The sequence below is a fragment of the Mercenaria mercenaria genome, chromosome 16 (genome assembly GCF_021730395.1).
Source record: "Mercenaria mercenaria strain notata chromosome 16, MADL_Memer_1, whole genome shotgun sequence".
Lineage (NCBI taxonomy): Eukaryota > Metazoa > Mollusca > Bivalvia > Venerida > Veneridae > Mercenaria > Mercenaria mercenaria.
The window spans coordinates 62060243-62083837 of NC_069376.1; the positions used below are offsets into that span (position 1 = coordinate 62060243).

The following is a 23595-nucleotide window of genomic DNA, read 5'->3' on the forward strand; positions in this document are numbered from 1 at the left end:
CATTCTGACCATGTTTCATTAAGACTGGGCCAAAATTGTGACCTCTAGTGTTAACAAGCTTTTCCTTTGATTTGACCTGGTGACCTAGTTTTTGACCCCAGATGACCCAATATCGAACTTGTCCAAGATTTTATTGAGGGTAACATTCTGACCAAGTTTCATTTAGATTGGGCCAAAATTGTGACCTCTAGAGTGTTACTGTAGACTTACTTATTTTAGCGGTGTACTAATAACAGCGCTTTTAGCGCTATCACACGTGCGCTAATTCATGTCCGCGCATTAATTTGTCCAAACATTTTCATGTACATTTTCATTTGGTGATGTTCTCTTCGAACTTTTGCAAATAAATGCTCTTGAGAGTTTGCACTAGTTACACTGCTTGCTAATATTTTAAGGTTCGTATGATATTCCTGTTTATTGTTCATATTATTATTTTAAATATATGATCATGCAAAATAAAATATTTAAGCTTGTAGTTTGTGTTCTTTCTCATTTGATCAAGTTGTTATCGATTTCCGTATCACCTTCGGGCATGTCTGTTGTTGCAGTCGCTTGTTTACGGAAAGGTGTGAATGTTTGTTTTAAGACACAATGCATGTAGGACAAAGGGGATTCTTTATATATTGTACGTAAACATAAAGCTACATCACAGTTTTCATTTCCACTTAACAGCCACTTTCGCAACATTACGACTGGAATGACACATGAAAACTGAATTTTATTAGACTTTAATCAATCATCAGATATTTACTAGTATTAACTAGTATTCACAATACGTTCACTGACACCAATTATCGCATTTTCAAGAGATTTACGGTATAACACTTCAGTAAATAATTTCAAATAAATCGTACTTTCTTTAGCCCGCTAACAGTGAAAAAAGTAGATTTCATAATCAGTATGACGTATAATAACAGCAGAAACACATTACATAAAAATTGCCGACGGTTAAGTTTATTTCAGAAAATCTTCGCGAATCTCCGTAAATCTCTGAGAGGCTCATCTGGGACAGCGCTAAAATTACAAATTTGCTGTCTCGAGATGGCGCTAATTCACGTACACGCATTAATTAGATATTTCACCAAAAATTGCATTTGCGCTAAATTTTTGCCGCGCTAATAAATGTACGCCTACAGTGACAAGCTTTTCCTTTGATTTGATCTGGTGACCTAGTTTTTGACCCCAGAGGACCCAATATTGAACTCGTCCAAGATTTTATTCAGGGTAACATTCTGACCAAGTTTCATTAAGATTGGCTGAAAATTGTGAATTCTAGAGCGTTAACAGTCAAATTGTTGACGACGATGATGACAGACGACTGACAACGGGCGATCAAAAAAGCTCACCTTAGAGCACTTTGTGAGCTAAAAAAACCAAACTTTTATCACAGGGTGAGAAAAATGTGCAGCCAGACCGTGACTCGAACCCAGGGCATCGGGATACCATTCAGATGCTCTACCGACTTGGCCGCCGACACATTTTCTCATTCAAGTCCTATACCATGACATATTTCTCTGCCATTTTGAAATTTGTCCCCAAATCTCAGCGGGTACATCAAGTTATTACAAGCGTCCGAGACTAACTAGTGTAATACCATCATGATCCCACGTTGGGCGCAATTTGTCAGTCAGGGGTGTAACCGTTTTAAGTTACGTAACCTATTTCAGTTACTTTTTCAAGCATTTCATAACCTGTAAAATATAGTTAACTCAGGTAAGTTATTCAAAAAAAGTCTTTTTGCTGTTCTCACAGTGACCTTTAAAGTGAAATTAGTAGCAAACTGTGGTTAATCAAATCCTCTTTTAGTCTGATCATGACCTGATAAGCATAATGGGATGTTAAGAGTTTTATAGCTTTAAAACCATTTGTGTAAGACTTTATCAGCCTTGCGTAAAAATTTCACTGCATTGCTGGAAAGATAATAATTGCATTAGTCTCATTCAAAATGAGGAATTGGCACAGGAGGGCTTTGTAATATTTTATGATAACTGAAACAAGTTATGAAAATATAAGCAATAACTCAAATGGGTTATAAACTGGGATAACTTGAAACAATTACACCCCTGACTGTTTGTCAAAGGGTGAGAAAAATGTGCAGCTAGACCAGGACTCGAACCTGGGGCCTCATTATACTGTTCCACTTGATTCTCTTTTATCCCATTTTTAATATCAAAGTCCTATAGCATGACACTTATAACTGCCTGATTTCCTAGCCTTCCTTGGTCTGCTTACAGAAATATACAGAATAAGTTTGGATGCGACATTATCATGCTGTTGCGAAATATCCTATTATTTTGACTACCCGTTTTCCCATAGGCAGTGGCTACGATTACGGTACCGTAATCCTAGCCTCCGATTCTAGGATTACGGGAAGTTCCGTATTGGTAGACAACCCTATGAGGATAGGCTAGGATTATGGAAGTATTTAGGCGGAATCAAATGTACGTTAGGACAGGCTTAAATGATATTGTAAACTTCAAAGAAGAAAGAAGATATTGTAAACTTATAAATTTCACTTAAAATAGTGTTTTTTCATGCCTGCCTTGGGTTACTATAATCTTAAAGAAACAGGCGAAATCAACACCCGTTTTTCTTTCCAAAACGATACTATCATGACTATATAATTTTTTTTTTTTTTAAATTTAGATTTCCATGCATATAGAATCAGGCAAAGTCAACACCCGTATACGTTTTTGCGTTTTGTTTTCGCTATTTTAAGTGATATAAGTAAGTTTACAACATCATTTATGCATGTCTAAACATATACAGGGCTTTCGGTAGGTTCTGAAACTCAAGAGTCATTGACTCTTCAGCCTAAATTTTCAAGGGTCAAAATCAGATTTTCAGGAGTCAAGATCAGCTTTTCAGGGGTCAAGCTATACTGCTATTATATTAATGCAACTCCCACAGACTTTATCTAAAACAAGTACATTAGTCATTACAGACTTTCTTAAGCAATTCATATTTTAGTTGTCTTATTTTGCACATTGCCTGAAAGTGGGTGGGGTTTGGTGCTTTGCATGATTTTATTCTCGGCAAATTCTTCTAAATAAGAGCTGCTTTGGCAACAGTGGTCATATTTTTCTTAAATGCAGACTTTTTATTGGCTTTTTATTCAGATTGTACTAGAAAAATCTTGTAAGAAATGATAAAAATGTCCAAAAATGACGCATGAAAACACGTGACAAATACAGAAAACGAAAGTAAACATTTAAAATTCTTGATAAAATAACTGTTTTAAATTTCATTTCTTCATCGTACCACGTATAATTTCTGCTTATTTAAAGCATTTAATTTGTTTTGGCCCAAACAAAGCCTTGGCAATAATAATAAATTTGCTATAGACCGTGACGGCTCATCAGGGCCTCCTCTGGGGTTTTCATACTTGTTGCCAACCTTTTCGCCAATTTGAAAAAGTTGGAGCCACTTTAGAGCCAAAGTTCTGAGTCGCTTTTATTTCTCTTAGTTGACTGTCATAGTGTGCATAGAGAAATAAAATACTGTAAATAATTTCATTCGGAATAATAACAACTTTTGAAGGTGTATTAGTTTATGGTAGAAGTAAATTCAATTTGTAGCTGGATATTAAGAATCGTATCTATCCATGTCAGAATTACCAATATTTCAGGACTCATTTATTTTCAGAAAGGAAAATTCGGATTCTTTTTCTATTTTAGAAGGTTGAGTTAATATTAAACACTCATCTAATTATTTTTAAGAAGCCATGGTAGCAAGTGATCTTTTCAAAGAAATTAACCTGGTCCAGGATACATATTGAGGCTGTTGTGTTTTTGTTTTCGGATCCATCATTAAAATCTTTTATGAAAACTGAGGAATTACAAAATTATCTGATATATTTGCAAAAAGTAACAAATTAAATGTATCTTTCATACTTATTTAAAATTCGTCAGTCATACAACTGCATGCCACAAACATGTCGAACTTTTTTTTAAAAATAGCAACACATAAACTACATCGTAATCAGCGTTAATTTTAGTGAATTCTTGGCAGAGGTCAAACATACAAGCTGGCAAATGATTTGATTATAATAATAATAATAATAACTTTATTTATAGAGGAAGGCACAGTTGGGGCTTGCCCAATCTTCCATGTGGTCCTCTTTCAAACATAATTTACAAACAATATACACAAAAAAATATACATGACACAGAATATACAATAGGTAATATGTTTAGCAATAAAATGAACATCATAGTTTCAACAATCAAACAGTATGTACAAGGACAAAATTTACTACAAGGGTAATACTTAGATACAGAATTTGAGCAACTTCAGAAAATTTGTATTCTGAGAGACATAGATAATAGATTTTCACTCATAATTAAGTTATAGATTTTGCTTATATGTGTTATCTGAATCAGATCTATTATTAAGCCTCTGTTTATACTCTAGATAATTCTTTTTAAAACTGTTTACACTACCTGAGTGTTTTATTTGTTCCGGAAGAGAGTTCCAAAGTTTTGATCCTGTATATGCAAAGGATTTTCGTAAAATTTCAAGGTTAGGTTTGGGTACATATCAACTACTTTGATCGCTAGACCGTAAGGACTTACTATGAATTTCGGATACATAGGTGAAATTGTTTTGTAGATAAGAGGGTGCAATATTGTGAACAACATTGTACATCATTATTGATTTTTTGTATTCTACTCTTTCATCAAAAGTCATCCAGTTTAGTATCTTAAAAGGCTTTGCTGAAGGTGTTTCTATTGTTTCATCTAAAATAAGTCTTGCTGCTCTTTTTTGAAAGGACTTAAGTTTATTGGTTTGCTCTTGATTACAACTGCCTCAAACAGTACAGCAGTAGTCTAAGTGGGGGAGAATATATGAGTTATAGAATAGTTTACGCATGGGTATTGACAAGTAATATTTGATTCTTCCAAGTAAGTAAAGTAACGAGTTGCATTTTTTTAGAATATTCTCCACTTGGTTTACCCAGGACAGTGTACTGTCAATTTGTACCCCTAACAACTTTTCTTGTTTAGAAATCTCTATATTTTCATTATTTAAGTGGAACATGAATTTGGTTGCATCAATATTCTTTTGTCTGTTATGGGATGTCATTATCATAGCTTTAGTTTTAGTTGCATTTAATTTCATTGCATTTGTAGAACACCAGGTATTTATTTCTTCTAGATCTTCATTTAGTGCATTTACTACATGTGAGATAGACTTAGAACTGTATGTAAGGGATGAATCGTCAGCAAACATATTTGTTGTAGAGTATTGAGTTGATAAAGGCATATCATTTATAAAGATGATAAACAGTAAAGGTCCGAGGACAGATCCCTGAGGAACTCCACATGTTACTGGTTTCTCTTCAGATAGTGAATTTGCCATTTTGACTTTTTGAGTTCTGTCTATTAGGTAGGAGGTTAACCATTTTATTGTATCCTTATGAAATTTGTAAGCTGTTAACTTTTTTACTAGTATTTTGTGGTTAATAAGGTCAAACGCTTTTGATAGATCCAAAAAGATAGTACCGGAATATTCATGATTATCGATTGCTTTTATCCAGTCATCAACCATGGCATTGAGAGCAGATTCGCACGAATGTTTACTTCTAAAGCCAGATTGTCTGTCATGCAAGAGATTGTTGGATGTAAGAAAGGATTTAATATGATTGCTTACATGTCTTTCTAGTACCTTTGACAGGATTGGCAAGATGGAAATGGGGCGGTAATTGCTAACATCATCCTTCTGTCCTTTCTTGAAAATTGGTATTACTTTTGATATTTTAAACTTTTTAGGGTGTATTCCTGTTTTAATACTGAGATTGAAAATTTTAGTAATGCTTTCATAAATTACATTAGAACTTATCCTTAGAAACTTAGCTGATAAACTGTCAAGACCAGTAGATTTTATTTCAGACAAGGCATTTAATTCCTTCCTCACAAACTGGGCATCAAGTAAAGGTATTTGAAACTCTGATATTTCAGTATCATTTATTCTACTATTGATGAAGTTATCCAGTCTCTCTTTGATTAAAGGGTTATTTTCATATTCCTCATAGCTGCCTTGCTGATGGATTTGGGGAACTGAAATAAAGTAATCATTAAATGTGTTTGCTATTGCTAAGGGGCTAGATAATAGATTGCCATCTTTATCATTAACTTTTGGTTGATAATTTGTTTGACTGTGACTTGCTTGAAAGAATGTTCAAGTTTTTCCATAGCTCTTTAGGGTTTTGCTTGTTGTCATTTATTGTTTTAGAATAAAAATTCGTTTTGCTCTCATGTATTTGTGATTGAACAATGTTTCTACTTTTCCTATAGTTTTCTGAATCTCCGATCTTTTTGAAGTTATCTCTTGTTTTCATTGCATCTGATATATCTTTGGAAAACCAAGGTTGTTGTATAGGAAATTTAACTCTTTTACTGATTAATCATCAATTCACACATTATTACGCAATTATCTTCTCAAAGTGTCAACCAACTTCAATATTCGAATTGTCAAATACACCGCCTAGACTGGTTGATATCGATTTTATTTACTACCAGCGCCTAGGTAAACACGTGTATCGGGAACCAATTCTTGGGCCGCTTATATCACTACGGAAAAACAAATGCCGAGGAAAAAAACTATGCACCAGTTATTTTCGCCAGTTCGCAAAATTAGCACCAAATTCTTAAAATTATCGCAAATGGCGACATTGGCAATCGACAGCAGAGGCCCTGGCTCATGTAATTGTATCAAGCACACAAAATAATTAACAAGTGGTACAAACACGATACTCTAAGGCTGCATTGTTTATCAATCAACTTTTACACACTGATCAATAAACACCTTTGATAATGACAGGGCATTATTGTACTGAATACAAACCGCGAGATGATCACGTGTCAGTTGGCGTGTGGCGTGATTGACATCTGTCAGTAGTTAATTAACATACGACGCTCCGCCTACTGCCATATTTCCGCTTGTGCCGGCGAACAATATTGAAATTCACTGGGATTTTGATCGACAAGGGCAGGGTTTTTTTTACAACTTGGGGAAGAGGCCCCAGCCTGTCACTGGGGGAAGAAAATAGCGCGCGACGAGCAGTTTTGGGGGATTTTTTCACTCGGGGGAATTTACAATTATGCATAATAAACACTTTAAACTATGTTTTTATTACATATTCTTGCAACTTTTAGCAACTATACACACTGTCACTTAGCAATAGATGGACTTGCACTAATGTTCACTTATCATTGTAACAAGGTGGGTGGGGAGAGTTGAAATGCTCAAATCATTGAATATTTAAAGGTCACATGCTTTTATTCACAAAAAATGCTTTAAAAATAAGAGTTGCTTTTGCAAGAGTCATCATATTATTATTAAATGCATACTTTTGTTAGCTTTTTATTTCAACTGTACTAGAAAATCTTGTAAGAATGGATAAAAAAGTCCGAAAATCACGATCGCGAAAACGTGTGACAAATATGAAAAAACGAAAGCAAGCATTAAAAATTCATGATAAAATACCCGTTTTAAATTTCATCTTTTCACCAGAACTATTCCATACTTATAATATCTGATTACTTAAAACATTTATATTTTATTTTGCTCTAGCAAAATACCTCGGCAAAGATAATAAATTTGCGTAACGGCCGACCGGCTTATTTAATCAAATCAAGCACATAAAATAATTACTTTAAATTAACAACACATATTACACAATACAGCATAAGTTGTTACTGCTAATTAACAAGAGGTACAAACACGATAATCTGACACTGCATTGTTTATCAATCATCTATATTACATACTGATGATCCAAAACACGTGTCAGTCGTCGCGTGGCGTGATTGACATCTGTCAGTAGCTAATTAACATACGACTTTCCGTCTACTGTCATACTTACGCTGGTGTCGACAAACAGTATGAAGTTCACTGGGATTTTGATTGACAAGGGGCAGAGCTTTCGAACTCGTTACGCATCAAAGAGTATTACCGCGAGACAAGCAGACGCCCACGGCATATTATGTGCGGGTCAGATACGAGTTTTTATCGATTTTTGCTGGTCAAAACCGGAACCTCGGGTCCACTGAACGCTCTTCTAACATTTTTCTACTATTTCTAAAGGTTTTCACACCCACTGAAAATTGTGAAAGACCGTCTGCAATTGTGAACGGGTCCGATATCCGGTCGGGAAAATTGCTGGGAGTAATCTCCATTTCTTTGTTTACGATTTTGGAGGGGGGAATTTAGGACGTAGGGGAATTTCGACTGCGGTAGGGGAAATCCTTGGCTTTGGGGGAAATCCTTGGCTGGGGGACGAGGCCGATATTCGGACTCTGCTATAGAATAAAAAAAAACCCTGAAGGGGCAGAACTTTCGAACTCGAGACGCATCAAAGTAAATTTCCGCAAGTCAAGCCGATGCACGTGGCATATTTTATGCAGGTCAAATACAAGATTTTCTCGATTTTCGCAGGTCAAAACCCGGGACCTCGGGTCAACCTAACACCCTGATATATTTGATGCCTCCTAAATACTTCTGTAATCCTAGCCTATCCTCAAAGGGTTGTCTACGAATATCAGGGATCAGCCTACAAGGCGATTTGAGCGATATCGTCGCTTTAAAGTCGGCCACTTCGCTTAATTATCGCCTCCGGGCGAAATCCAAATCGCCGAGTTTTTCAGCGAGTTATTATCTGTTTACTTAAGTTGCAAAACTTGATGCATATTCTAGATTAAATTATCGATAAATCCATAGTCAACCCCGCCTACTCGCCTGTCAAACTTCAGCCAATCGTAGCGTTAATATCTAACAGTGTCAATCAATAATATTGTAAGCCGCCGCCATTTTGAAAATTTTCAATCGGCGTGTAAAAAGCCGATAAACTTAACGAGAGCATGATTTTATGCAACAATTGTATATTATTCTTTCATTTTATTAAAGATTACTTCAAAAATTATTTCAATTACCATAATTACGGTCAATTTCTGTAAATGAACGGCACGGGTACTGTGGATAAAAAATGATTTCGCGGACGTCAGAACTGCCGTACAAAATATTGTAAAAAGATCGCCATTAACTACGAGTTTGGTATTATTTTCGAAAAAAATAATAAATGAATAAATTAAATGTATAAATCTGAACAAATTGGTGCAAAATCGGGCATTATAAAAGTACGAGAATCGAAACATTAATGAAAATTTTCACGCCGTTTTGATCGTGCACCTGTTAAATTTACTAATTTCGGACATGTAAATTTCGGATAAAAATTTAAAGGCGACTTTTTCATAGCTAAGTTTATACTTTATTTAGAAATTCATGAAAATGATAATGCAAGAATCAATTTCCTTAAATATTTACTGTTTATAAGTTACAGCTAGACCCACAGAAAGTGGATATATATGGGCAAGAAACTGAATGCTATGCCGATTCTTCTCCTTAAATTTCTCAACTTCTCCCTAAATTCTGTGGAGGGAGAAGTCACTTCTCCCTAAAATTTTGACCTAGGCTGATCCCTGAATATGGGGAGCTCTTCCGTAATCCTAGAATCCGAGGCTAGGTTTATGGTATCGTAATCCAGGCCTTTCCCCAGCCGCATAAGGCGCCGCGCTACCGCGGGGCTTAAAACGCCAAATACATCTTCCTGCAGCGCTTAATTATCCCGCACGGTGCCTCAATTATTAGCGCAGCGTCTTAAATCAGTAAGCGATTTCATCCCTGTGAGATACCTCAGGTAAATATCGATCGGGGAAGTTTATGAATACACAGTACCGTGTACTGATAAGGGTTTAAAGACGACACGTGTTGATGAAAGTCTGTGTTTTCACAAGTTTGCAGTTAATTGGAGCAGGAGTGATTGGATTATAATTAGTTAAAGATTATAATTAGTCTCTGCAACGAAATGGGATAACAGTTGGTGGCGGCATGCATGGGTAAGTTATTGTTATCGAGTAATAATTAGCAGAGAAAGGCAACTGTATTAAAATGACCAGCGATTCTTTGACTGAAGTTTGAAATCATTGTTCCGGATGAACTGAAGCAAACTTTTTCGAGGATGCTTAATTACAATTGTTTAAGATGCTATTAATTTCTAAATATTACACTTTATCTACTATGATATTTCTTGTTTCACTTTGCTTTTGTATCTCTCAAAGTAAACATGAAAAGACCAAATGATACAAGTTTCAGTGGAATAACAAAATTTAGGGCAGGTTACCTAACCATCGTTCCTGGGAAAGACCAAAGGGGTCCGGCACATGAGTGGATTAAGTTTAATTATGACTTATTTTTGAATCCTAGAGTCATAATTATGAAAAAAACCATACTAATATAACTACTCCATATTAGTATGATTTTTTTCACAATTATGACTCTAGGATTCAAAAAATAAGTCATTAAACTTAATCCACTCATGTGCCGGACCCCTTTGGGAAAGACCAGTTCCAAATAAGCAACTGCCTATTTTCTCCCCTGAAGAACCAGGCTAGTGTTAAAAGGGATGAATGAATTCTCTTCTGTTGTATTTCAAGGAAGTCAATATTTCTATGCTAAATAAACATTGATTTATTTATTTACTGACCAAATAAACAGCATCATGTATGGTCCAAAGAATTTTAGAAGAAAAAAAAAAACAAGAAACTTATCAACTACAAAAAAGTTATGATTCATTTTGTCAAGTCATTGAAACATGTCATTGTAACTTATGTTTCATTTCAGGCTCTTTCATCACTCTTCTCCCTTGAAGAAGACCGGGCGGTTATTGAATGGGCACAGGCGAAAGCCGCCCTTACCACAGATGAACACTTTGCGCACCATTGAGTGGATTGTTGGTAATCTATCCGAGTCTCACCCAAACCTGAGCAAAGTCGCTACAGTGGGACTGCTTCTACCAATCTCCACAGCTGGTGTGTATACATGTTCTTTCTGAAACTTGCTGCTTGCAGTAAAATACAGTAGTTAAACTTGAAATACAGAACCTGCTTCTGTGTGTAAAAAAGCTGCAATGGTGTTGTTAACACCCACAAATATTTAACAGAAATACTGTTCCAATTCATTGTGCAGAAGAACACAAGATAAATATCAAATCTTAGGAACTTTTACAATATAAATCCATCCTTGGTTATCCTTGCTCTAGGAAAATAACAAATACTTTTTTTTTGTACTTTCAGATTATGAGCGAGGTTTCAGCAGTTGAATGTGTAAAGACCACCCACCATTCACCGGTGAGCATGAAAGTGCTTAATGCCTTACTCATGGTGTCCATGCAGGGACAAAAATGGAATGACTTTAATTTCAGTGGTGCAGTAAAGGAATGGCACAGAGCCAAAGACAGACACTTACCAGTATATGAAAACAAAAATGTGTTGTTAGTGTTAGTACAAAAGAAGTGGAAGGACATATGTGTTGTTCGAAAATACATATAAAAGAAGTGGACATCTGTTTAGTGTATATGATATATTGATGGTTATATGATTATGTATAAATGTAGAAGTAATGAAATACATGTTGTTGTGTTTTTTGGCATATGGTATACTTAAAAAAGCACCATTTGGGTTCGATTTTTAAAAAAAAAAATCGAACACGGGAGGGGTAACCCCTCCCGCACCCATCCCTTATCCCGCCACGCAAACTATACCCCAGCACTTAAAAAAAATTTCTGGCGAAGGGCCTGTAATCATAGCCACTGCATTTTCCATGTAATTGGAGACTATATTTTTGTATCCACTTTTTCTTGTAAAAGTAATTTCAGAAAGCATAGACGGCTTAAATCTTACAAAAAAAAATTAGATCATATGTATACAGATATATTATAATTTGGTAAACAGGGCAGTGGCCGAAATTTATCATGTTTATAGAAGGCGAAGAAGACATCAAAATTATTGCTGAAAATACTTTGAAATAAAAACAACATACGGAAGTTAAAAGTCCTATCTCAACCAAACTTGTTTTAATTCACAAACACTTCCCAACTTTTATCAGGGATTGAATAAACAACGAATTAATCATGCAAATTCAATTCGTGATATTTACCCGGAAGTATTCATTGTTTATAGCCTCCAAATTTCCTCCACAAACATTTATCAACAACGAGGAGAAACACATTAAATTTAAACAAATGCAATATTTTTAATTAAAACAAATTTCTTTTCAGATCTAGACAGGAAAATCTAACGAGTCGTTCCGCGATCAAATAATCAAACAAAATAGAGATTAATACTGTTTGTACTCAAACATTTTCGTAATAACTTATTTTCGTACAAGTAGGGTAGGTCAAATACCACTAATTATTTTGGAGAAGAAACATTACTAAATCAGGTATTTTCACTTAACGACAATCTCTAGAATATCACATTTTCAGAGACTTATTCATCGCAACTAAACCCTAGCTCCACCACCGAGCAGTGGTAATAAGGAAAGGAGCAGTCAGCATTTCCGTGGTGCATCTATCACAGGTTTCAAAATGTAAACAGGTAAAAAAAAAATCAAATTAGTATATATGTTCAATGAAAGAACTTACTCCGAAAATCGGAGAATGTTGTGCCATGTAAGAAGACTTTTACTACAGATCATGTGACTGTAGTTTCGTTAAAATATATTGTAAATTATTATCTGAAGAGCTGTTTTCCTAATTCAGTTGATATTTGTAAAAGGTAAAGGTAAATTTTATTTACCGTCGCTTTGTGAAACAATGAACATAAGCTCTGTAGAGCTTTTGAGCGACCCTATTTAAGAACAGTTAAAACCAATTATACATTACCCCAAGCAATTTGCTGGTACCCATTTACAGCTGGGTCAACGTACTGAGGCTAATGTGGCCCAAGATGTGCACCCCTGCAGGAAAATGTTTGATTTTAATGAAGTGTGCCGTAAAAGAAATATACTTTAAAAGTGGTACGTGACACTGTGGCATCAGTGAGTTAATGTATTACAGTAATGGTAGCGCTTTGGCGTAGAGTGAGTGTTGGAATGTCTGACTAGACACTTCACTTTATTCATTTATGCACATGAAGACTCTACCATTAATAATTCTTTTGGCGAGTCATTCATTATCAAATCAGAAAATACTTTAAGATTCTAGTGATGACAATAAATATGAAAAATTACATACAAATGTTAGCGCAATGGAGGAATGTTACACTTTATTGTATTCATTTCATGTACATGATGACTCTGCCCAATCAGGCAGATACATTGACAGAATGATTTGTTTTCAGCAAAGAGAAATGTGAGGAGGAAACCATTTCATGAGACTTAGTATTAAAAGATGGTTTAAAATTATTTGAATTAAAAGAGTAAAAATTTGAGTTTCTGTCATTTCAGCCAGCCGGGAAAATTCCACTTTATAATGCTGCATGTGTGCAGTTTCTAGATGAAATAAAATGATTTAACGCAGATGACGTTCAGCAGGTTAGATATATATATATAATGATTCATTTCTCAAGAAAAGCATCGGCTATATGCATAGAAATTGTTATTTGGGGGACACGTTATTGCTATGAACTGTTATTAAAGTATTTTCTGTTAATTCATTTGATAGGAAATGTGTGGTTAAGATATGAAAAACTGTTATTTTGTTCATATCTAAAACAACATGGAAGTGTTATTGGTTGCTGTAATAAACAGAAAACGCAAACGCGGTATAGCGCCATCACTGATGCGATAGCACGACCACTTTTAGAAATAATGACATATTTCTTTTAAGGCAGATTTCGTTAATTCTAATGTTTGCCAGTGTAAATATCATACACATTTAGACCATTTGCAAAAGTCTGAATCAGAGAAAAGCTTTTTATACCACAATTTACATTACATTTTAACGAGATTAAAGTCAACCTGTATTAAAAGTCTTATTACACGCACTTAGTTATACATTCACCGATTTTCAAAAAAAGAAAAGAAAAACAATCTTTGTTATAAATAAAAATATAAGATAGAATGTAAATGTTTACGATTTGAACTGGTGATAGCTGCCCCACGGAAATGCCGACAGTTCCTTCTTTTATACTACTTTTTGGTGGTGGATCTATATATGGTTTAGCAGTCGTGTTATATTCCCATCAAGGATTTGCTTCATGCTTTTCTGACATTGGCCGCACTTCCGGTGTCACTGAAATGCTATACAGACTAAAATGGCGCAAGTTTTAGATCTCCGGCTCACCAACTCCCGACTATCTCTTATGCACAAAATTACAAATCACCTGGTTGCAATACCCATGGAAGATTGTCACATCCTCATCAAAAGGATATCACGCCATTATCATCCACTTAATCTTACAGGTTAATCTCTGCGACCACTGGCTGTTACAATTACTCTCCCCACCCCACAAGGATTATAATGCTATGGAATAGTCTCCCATCTGACACTCCCTTCCAGCTTCCGACCCTTCAGCTGAACAATGTTACGGTTAGCAGCATTGAGCATGCTTCAACACAACCTTGCTTTTCACATCTGCTTTTATCTTTTTAATCACTGGCACTTTCCCTTAACGTATATTTGGCCCGATTTCCTTTTATTTCTACAAACAATCTTTGTGGCTTGACACGCATGAACGTGTCTTTATCCCTGTAAAAGGTTAGACAGTAAAGGTAGGAAGACAGACGGACAGATAGGTAGATACATGTACACGAGACTATTTCAGTCGCTTGTATCACTAAGAAATACGTTGCAGAATAGTATCTGAGGTTAACCAAGTAACGTCTAAGTTATAATGTTTTGACAAATTTACCAGTTGTTATTGACGAAAAAATCTTTAATTGCAATTTCCCCACTTCTGACATAAGAAAATTACGGTAATGCGATTTATGGCTAAGATTTTAATATCTTGTTGTTGACATTGTCTGTACATTTTCCCCTGTTGTATGCACGTATAAATATAGGCAATAGGCATTAGCGACCAAATGTGTGCTAGAAAATCTATGTATCATTCAAAATGTACAAGTGAATGAAGTATTGCCATGCTGGAAGGCAACTAATTTTCTGTACTGCAGTATAACATAATGAACTGATATCTGTCAATAATGTATAAACAATATTGCACTATATATACAATATGTAATAACAAAACACTTGGATTAAAATTTGTATACATGTATAAAAACCTGTAGTTTGGCCGATTATCAAAAGGTATCATATAAGTTGTTTATAGTAAAAAAAACAACAACAACAAAAAAAAAAACAAACAAACAAGAGTGCCAGAATGTCACAATATACGCCCGTCATAGCAAATTTCTTTACAGTAGCACCTGTATTTGCAAATGGAATTTTAATTCTGTGGTTATGTAGTAATTATTGTAATTCTTTTGTTTTTCTGAATCCACAAAAAACTCCTTACCAGGCAGAGATACCTTAAAATACGCCTAAAAGTTGAAAGTAACATCAATGTTGTACCACAGAAAAGTGGTCTTGGTTTTTCCCTACGGTCAATTATAAAAAAGTTACAATATAAGTTATTTATAGTAACAACTAAGGGAAGTTAATCTTAAAAAGAAAAACAAAATCCCCCCAAAAATTCTAAGTCCACACAAAACTCCTTACACGAGGTAGAGATAGGTCAAAATACACCTCAAAATTGGATGTAACATACATGTTGTATTACAGAAAAGTGGTCTCGATTTTTCCCTATGACTAGTAATGAAAAAGTTACAATATAAGCTATTTAAAGTAACAACAAAGGGAAGTAATTCTAAAGAAGGGACCTGTGACCTGTGCATGACACTCTGTCTCATGATGGTGTACAATTGTGCTAAGTTACATCAAAATCCCTCCATGCATGAAGAAGAAAAGCTCAAGATAAAGTCATTCTTGTATCTGACCTTTGGCCTCTGTGACCTTGATCTTCGACCTAAGGTCCAGGTTTTTGCGCATGACACTCCGTCTCATAGTGGTGAACATTTGTGCCAAGTAATATTCAAATCCTATTTTGCATGACAAAGTTATACACCGGACAGGAAAAATGTCCAATTGACCTTTGATCTCCAGTTGTGACCTTGACCTTTAAGCTAGGGTTCTGGGTGTTGTGCATGACACATCATCTCACCATGGGGAACATTTATGCCAAGTAATATTAAAATCCCTTCATGAATGACAGAGATCTGGACCGGACTGGAAAAAAACCCCTATTGACCTTTGACCTCCAAATGTGACCTTGACCTTTGAGCTAGGGTTCCGGGTTCAGCGCATGACACGTCGTCTTATCACGAGAAACATTTGTGCCAAGTAATATTAAAATCCCTTCATGGATGGTAGAGTTATGGTCCGGACAGGAAAAAAGCCCTGTTGATCTTTGACATCTGACTGCCAAGTGTGACATTGACCTTTGAGCTAGGGGTCTGAAAGTTCTGCATGTCACATCGTCTTATTATGAGGTACATTGGTGCCAAATAATATCAAAATCCCTCATGGACCGGACAGGAAAAAAGCCTTGTTGACCTTTGACCTCCAATTGTGACCTCAATGCCCAGAATTTAGAGTTAACAGTTTCAGATTGTGAATTTTTACTATGACCTACAAGGTGCAGGTGAGTGATTCAGGACCATATTCAGAACCATATGGGTCCTCTTGTTTATATTGATATCATAAACAATTACAGTGAATTCCATATAACTTTGCTTGTAAAAATAAAGAATATTCATTTGAAGGCTTTTGGTTTTGTATTTATTTGACTTCACTGTTTGCCTTGAATTTGTACCAAATAAATTACACTTGTAGACATAAAATAAAAGAAATTGGAGAATATATTTTTCATACTTGTTGACAGCAACCAATTTGACAGCAACCAATTCCCGAAAATTGCATTTTAAAGTTGTGGAATTTGACGAAATGTTGACATGTGAACATATACGGTTAAAGCGGCTTATCAAAAAGCAAAATGCCATTCAAAAGATTGATTGCGATCACCTTTATAATCAACTTATGCCATCAGACAGACTGTTAACATCCCATGTTGTATTCTGCTGTCTGAAAAGTAAGACAATTCTTTGAAGTCCGTTCGATGAATCACTTGATACATAAAACACAAAAAATCACCCTTGAGAGTACAAAAAGGGTCATTTCGCAACATGTTATAATCCTAGAAACTCTGGCTACTCTGGCTGAAATCCGTTTTATGAATCACTTGATACATAAAACACACACACTAAAAAAATCAACTCTGAGAGTACCAAAATAGTCAACAATCTTCTCACACCTTTCCAGTATGGCTTCCGTTCCAAACATAGCTGTGAGACTCAACTATTATCCTTTACACAAGAAATTTTTGACAATCTCCAATCTGAAAAACAAACAGACCTCATTGTAATGGATTTCTCGAAAGCTTTCGACAAGGTTGATCATCAACTCCTTCTCTATAAACTCATGAAACTTAGTGTCAACAAAACATCTCTATCATGGATTCAATGTTTCCTTAGTAATCGTTCTCAATCTGTAGTAGTTGAAGGCTCATTCTCTTAACCAGTTCTATCTAGGGGTTCCCAAGGTTCAGTGTTGGGTCCTTGTCTCTTCCTTTGTTTTATCAATGACCTTCCCGACTCTGTTAAAGGTAGAATACGCTTTTTTGCTGATGACACCACCATATACCTCGCCATTGACTCGTTAGTAGACTCTTACAGACTTCAAGATGAATTGACATAATTAGAAGAACGGGAACGTAATTGGTCTATGGAATTCAATCCTGATAAATGCGAAGTCATAAGAATTTCAAAAAACAAGAAGAAAAAATATCATCTTTCCTATATAAATTACATAATAAGAACTAAAAACTACAGAAAATGCTAAATATCTTTGGATTACTACTAGTGATGACTTTAGTTGGAAAAAAAATATTGAAATTACATCTTCAAAAGCTAGTAACACTCTCAGATTTATAAAAAGAAATGTACAATGTAATAACCTTAATATCAAAGAATCTGCCTTCAAAACATACGTTCGCCCACAATTAGAATACTGTAACACCATATGGCATCCATGACAGTAAAACTTAGCATATGAGATAGCAAAGGTACAAAGAGCTGCAGCCAGATGTGTTTATGAATGACTACTCATGCTAAAGCAGCGTAACATCAATGCTTGAAACTCATAAATGGCAGACACTAGAAAAGAGAAGAAAACATGCATCCCTAATAATGTTGTACAATATATCATATAACCTCGTCTCTGGAGATCATAATCACCTGACAGCCTCTAGAAATTTAAATTTTATTATTCCATCTTCAAGAACACAATATCGTATGAACTTTTCTCCCGCACGATCAGATACTGGAACGCCTTCAATAATAACATCAAAGACAGTGTGAACCCCCAGTGCATGACATTTGGCCTAGACTCGTATATGTACTAATGTCATCATCCTGTTGCTTTTTTTTTTAATTTTTTAACATAGCTATATTACTGCTCTTACTCTCTTAACACATTAATATCATGTATCATGTAACATAGTAACATGCTTTTAACAACTGCCCCGACCTCCCAATTATAAACAGTAATTAATTGTGGTAGCACTTATGTAGATGTACATGTAGATTTCGCAACAGGTTTTACTGTATTTCTCTCTAGCCACGGCAGCTACCAATGGGCATCTCGGAAATTCTGGCTTTTCTGGCTAGCCACAGTAGCCAGAGCAAATGAAATCCTGGTTACTCTGGCTGACCAGAGTAGCCATTACATGTTAAAATCCTAGAAACTCTGGCTAGTCTGGCTGCTGTCTGAAAAATAAGACAATTCTTTGAAGTCCCTTTGATTATTAACTTGATACATAAAACACACAAACAAAAAAATCAGAGACCACAAAAAGAGTCATTTTGCAACAGGTTTTACTGTATTTTCTCTGGCTATTCTGGCTACCCAGGGTAGCTAGAATCATATAGGAAATTCTGGCTGTTCTGGCTAGCCAAAGTAGCCAGAGCAAATGAAATCCTGGTTACTCTGGCTGACCAGAAATCTGAGAATAGCCAGAACATGTTAAAATCCTGGAAACTCTGGCTAGTCTGGCCAGCCAGAGTAACCAGAGCAAATGAAATCCTGGCTACTCTGGCTACTCTGGCTAGCCAGAGTAACCAGAACATGTTAAATCCTAGAAACTCTGGCTACTCTGGCCAGCCAGAGTAACCAGAGTTCTGGCGTTCTGGCTACTCTGGTTGAACTCTGGCTACTCTGGCTAAGTTCACGCACATGTATAATGTGTTTTTATACATACAATATATTAAGTAAATCTGCGATAACAGATGTACATGTAAACAAAACACCGATCTAGATGTATTTAAGGTGATAGATCTACTTGTTAATATTTCAACGAAACAAAATTTAATACATGTACATCATGGACTGTTGTGATATGTGCTGATAAATTAACAACACTTGATATAGCATTTGCATCTATAAAATAGCGAAATGAAAGTAAATTTTGATGTTGTTGTTGTTGTTGTTGAATCTAGAACTGTCAAAATTCAACATATCACTGTCTGTAACCATTTTTAGTGATCAGTCATAGTTTATGATGGCGTGGGAGGTGTTGCACATGGACTACGTATCTTAAACAGACTTTGTCAAGCCAAATCTGTTATTGTATATTGTTTGGTTGCGTTTCCAAATGATCTTCCTATTAAGTTAAAGATACAGTAGATCTAGAATCTCTTCAAATTCGCATGCACAAACACTTGAAGGTCACGCTCCTCCCCTCTCAATCCTGCCAGATATCTTGTCTTTTAAAACATACTGAACACATATATCTGAAACATTGAATATGTTTTGTTACAAATTCAGCATGTTTAATTTTTTTTTTTTTAAATTTTACCATAATAGATCTAGATCTAGATTATATTTCTGAGCATTGATAGTTGATATAGATCTTGGCCCCCTATCTTTTTTTAAACATGTTGAAATTGTAACAGAAGTTTGTTGTATGACACTTAATACATACTGTACTCGAAGTTCAACTGAAATCGGGGCGTCACCGTAAGGTACAGAAATTTGAAAAAATATTCGTTCCATTAGATCTAGGTTTACCAGTAAGCCAATAGTATCTATAGCTAGAGTGATGTCATATAATCTTAGTTGTGACGTAATTTATGTTACGGCTTTATGTAGAAAGGTCATGAATTAAGAAGATATTGTGATTTTAAATCTGTTGTCATTGAGTTACATAGTTGAAGAAATTGTGAAATTAGATTTCTAGTACAGATATTAAAAAGTAGAAGTGGGAGACGTCAGTAACTGGCAGTTAGAAAGGCAAGTTTGTGAAAATTAACAGAAGGAATAACTTTAGTGAATGAAACTGCAAAGTGACAGAGACAGGGAAGCAGGTAGTTGTAAAAAAGGTAAACAGACATAAACCCCTTGCCTGGTGTCATGAAAAGAGAAGATAGATAGGTTGTATGTGATAGGTGGGTCTGATGACAGCCAGGTCTACCTAGAATCTAGTTGTTGGCAATGAAAGTCGTGTTTATGTGTAAAGGAAAATTGGTTACTATGCCCCAACGATAACTTGATATTTACAAACATGACTATAAATAGATTAAAATGGAACATAGGGAATTCAACATTTTTCTAACATGTTACAATCTAATTATGTCCAGATTTTGTACCAGTTGCAAATTAGCTCAGTGGTAAAACATACAGTCCGTGTTAAATAGATCTTTTGCCGTGTGGGTTCGAAACTCAGCATCGACATTAATCTTTTTTCTCTTAAAGATTTAGATTCCGTCATGAACTTTGTGACAACACAGCTGAGAAGTATCTTAAGCCGATATGGCAGATCAGAAAAGTTTACCATTATATCAAAGATGATATTGACTAAATGCATGCATTTAAGCCATGCAAATAATAATAATACTATTGTTTTATATTAAGGCATACATACAAATACAAACTATCAAAGAAAGAAACAAAAATACGGGAATAAAAATGAAAACGAAAAGAAAAAAAAACAGAAAAAGACAAAAAATGAAAAAACCCTCACGAAGGTTCGAACCCACAAAATGATTTACTTATAATATTCAATTGTTATCTGCAGTTTACCCGACTGAGCTATGTTTCCATATAATAATATATTTAAGATGAAAGAAATACTAATATTTACTTAGAAGGTAATGTGTAAGCATTATGATTATGGATTGGTATTTCATCGGTTATCATGAAATAGAATCGTCCTCGCGTTTCGACGGGAATCTTGTTATCATTGGGGATTAGTACAGGCCGGATCTAGTTCCTCGGGTATTCAAATTCTATTGCGTGTATGCAATCCATGATTACAATAGGTAACAGTTAACGGTCACGCGCCACACTTAAGCACGCAAAATCACAGGTATTTTATATTGAATTTTATATAAAATCTGGAACAACTGATACGTATTAGACCTTCCTGATAAAATGGACTCTATTTTGACAGGCGTCACTGTTCATAGTCAGGATTTTCATGCTTTTTCAGTGACAATTTAAGGTTAAAAGGTAGGACTGGAGCAGGTCTTTCAGGTAATGCCGTATAACGGACTATTTTTACTGCTGTAAGTTTACAGATTTGGGGTAAAAACACGTGATTTTATTAAATATACAATTTTAAAATTTACGAAATCACAAGGTCTACCAGTTTATTTGACTTTATGTTGCGAGTTTATTTACGAATCTGATTTGGGTAAAAAAAATTGGTAAAAACTAGCAGCAGGTAAAAAAAATACCTGTTATACTGTGTATTTGTTGGAATGGTGTGAATACCCTTGCTAAAAGTAAATTATGGAAACATCTGATGCTAAAAAAAAAAAAATGAAACATACTAGAAGACAATTTGTGACCAGTAATTGCAAGACATGTTGCTAAGTAGATCTACTGAATATGATAGATATCTATTTCAAGATGACAATGCCCCTGTACATCGTGCACGAGGTTGAATGGATTACAAGACTAGAAATAGTGTTAGATCCATCCCACGACCAGCACAATCCCTCCCAGTAGGCATTTGACATCGGTTAGACGTCGTATAGACGTCGGACCCCGACGTCGGATTAACGTTGGATTTTGGTTGGATTTGCAAACCGTTTAGACGTCGGATCCTGACGTTGGCTAGACGTCGCAATCTGACCATTTTCCAACCTAAATCTAACCACTTTTCAACAAAAATCTGACCAAATTTTCAACGTAATTTGCAGTCAAACAAGTAATCAACACATGTATTTTATCATCTTTATTTCATATTATGGCGACGTAAGTCTAATACAATAAGTCCAAAAAGTAATGCAGTAATTGAAATTTTCATGTTTCGTCATTTTTGTATGATTCTTCAACTCCGCCAACATTTCCACCTGAAATGTATAAAATTTGACAGTTTCATTATTTAACATATACAAATATACTAGTGCTATTACTAAGAGCATAATTAATACGTGCCAAACAAATATGTAATATTTTAAATTCTATGAAAAAAATATTCTATAACTTCGTAAAACGTAATTAAATGCAATTGCTTTTTAAAGTAACAAACAAAAATAAGTCATTAAAAAAAACAAAAAAAAAAAAAACGGAATCAGTATAACTTTTAAAATAAGTATAATTTTTAAAAATCTGTTACTCACGTTGCGGATCCTTCCCTTTGTGTAAAGTATTTATAAACTTGCTCTATCTTATCCCAATAAATATCAAATTACAGGAAGACTGTGTAAACCGATGCAGGCTTATCTCGCGAATGTGTGACTGATAGACAACATGTGTAGAAGAGAAGATTTATGTGAATTTAGAATGATTTATATATGTGTATAGAATGCATTTTTATCTTTAACAGTTTAAAGTTCGTGAAAAAAATCCGTCTCCGAAAATAGACAATCTCATGCGATATTGTAACATAATTAATATAGTGTTTGTTGTGAGAATGAACTATTATTAATAAGCGCATGTCCAGGCCTTTATGAAAACAAGTAAATATCTTTAAACTATACTAGCAAAATTATACCAGTTAGTTTTATAACTAAAAACATTTATCAGACTTTCTATCCAACCTAATGCCAACGTCTTCTAGACGTCTAAGTCTGACGTCTATTAGACGTCGTGGATATGACGTTGGTTAGACGTTGGATTCAGGTCGCCGACGTCGGGACCAAAATCCAACGTCTAACCAACGTCGGTACGACGTCAGGTGTTTACTGGGCTGTCCTGACCTTTAGAAACATAACTGAAAATGTATGGATTTTGATAATGCCCCCAAAACTCCAGTGTCAGTACATTTAATCAATACAGAAGCAGATTTATTTTCACAAATTGAAAGAAAATGGATGTCAATAATTAACACTTCAGTTTATTCAAAACTTCAAGAAGCTATAACAACAAGTCATTCGTTTCATGGGTCATCTTACAAAGTTTTGAGGTAAGGTTGTAACATTATTCATTTTAGTGTTCAAAATGTAACACTGAAAAATGGCCTGGAAATTTTGTTTTTATTTTTCAGTAAAACCAAGACGACCGCCATTAACGAATACTTTTTGCACATAATTAACTGTGCATTAATTTGGCCTTTCACAAACAGGTTAAATCAAATCTATGACCTTATACAAAATATTATACAGCTAGATCTACATGTATACCCTAATACTACCATCGGTTTAGCGCCCTGTTTTTCATCAAACAAGAGGGCCAAGATCGCCCTACTGTAGGTT

The 23595-nt window shown here is 35.0% G+C and overlaps 1 protein-coding gene and 1 long non-coding RNA gene across 3 annotated transcripts in view; both read right to left on the minus strand.

Annotated features, from left to right (window-relative positions):
* Positions 1 to 12092, minus strand: part of LOC123539820 (uncharacterized) — a 45937-nt gene extending 33845 nt beyond the window's left edge. The window contains exon 1 of one of the 2 annotated variants that reach the window (XM_053527233.1): positions 11995 to 12092. The gene's annotated coding sequence lies outside the window, so the exon portion shown is untranslated. Of the gene's footprint in view, positions 1 to 11877 lie in introns of both variants that reach the window. The other variant, XM_053527234.1, reaches the window with a different exon arrangement.
* Positions 12093 to 22118: 10026 nt separating this feature from the next.
* On the minus strand, positions 22119 to 22986 carry LOC128549752 (uncharacterized). The gene is made up of 2 exons (XR_008367915.1): positions 22522 to 22986; positions 22119 to 22251 (listed from the first exon to the last, which is right to left on the minus strand). It is a non-coding gene; the product is annotated as an uncharacterized LOC128549752 (long non-coding RNA).
* Positions 22987 to 23595: the final 609 nt, after the last annotated feature.